The sequence below is a fragment of the Nanorana parkeri genome, unplaced genomic scaffold (assembly GCF_000935625.1).
Source record: "Nanorana parkeri isolate BGI_ZX_2015 unplaced genomic scaffold, ASM93562v1 scaffold4410, whole genome shotgun sequence".
Classification (NCBI taxonomy): Eukaryota; Metazoa; Chordata; class Amphibia; order Anura; family Dicroglossidae; genus Nanorana; species Nanorana parkeri.
The window spans coordinates 2758-3395 of record NW_017310672.1 but is presented as its reverse complement, the minus strand read 5'-3'; the positions used below and the strand labels follow the sequence as shown (position 1 = coordinate 3395).

The window sequence follows — 638 nt, the reverse complement described above, 5'->3', positions numbered from 1 at the left end:
AGGCGGCGTCTTTTCTCCGCTCGCTGTTCTAATTTTTGCCTTTTTATATATTTACTTTAGAAGCCCCAAAAAAAACCTCATAAAATGGAAATAACGTCTGGCAGTCCTCGGTCCGCGGGAGCCTCAGGAGGGATGCTGGACGCGGCGCTCGTCCGCCGCACTCAGACAAAACCGCTTTGTGGAGGACAGGCGGAGACTTTGCCCAAAATTTTCCATTTTTAAAGTAGATTGTAAAAAAAAAAAAAAAGAGAAGTTTCTTCTGCAGAGCGAGGAGTGGAAATAGCGAAATACCAGAAGCGTCGCGTAAACATCCCGCCGAGGAATGTGCGGATTTAGTGTGTCAGACAGCAGCCCCGGCACCCTCATCCAGGGCCAAGACCAAGCCGCCGGTGACGACGTGGACGGGCCCCCGGAGAGAGCGAACACTGCACAACCGGGGACACGGTGCCCCTACCAGACAGCGGCGTGACACCATCAGGAGGATGAGACGGCGGCGTGACACCATCAGGAGGATGAGACGGCGGCGTGACACCATCAGAGGAGGAGACGGCGGCGTGACACCATCAGGAGGATGAGACGGCGGCGTGACACCATCAGGAGGATGAGACGGCGGCGTGACACCATCAGGAGGATGAGAC

General features: G+C 55.5%; 1 protein-coding gene across 1 annotated transcript in view; it reads left to right on the top strand.

Moving 5' to 3' along the window:
- The window catches only part of SCX (scleraxis bHLH transcription factor), a gene marked incomplete at its 5' end in the record, with an annotated part of 7296 nt that overhangs the window by 5989 nt on the left and 669 nt on the right, over nucleotides 1-638 (top strand). The gene's annotated exons all lie outside the window — the stretch shown is intronic.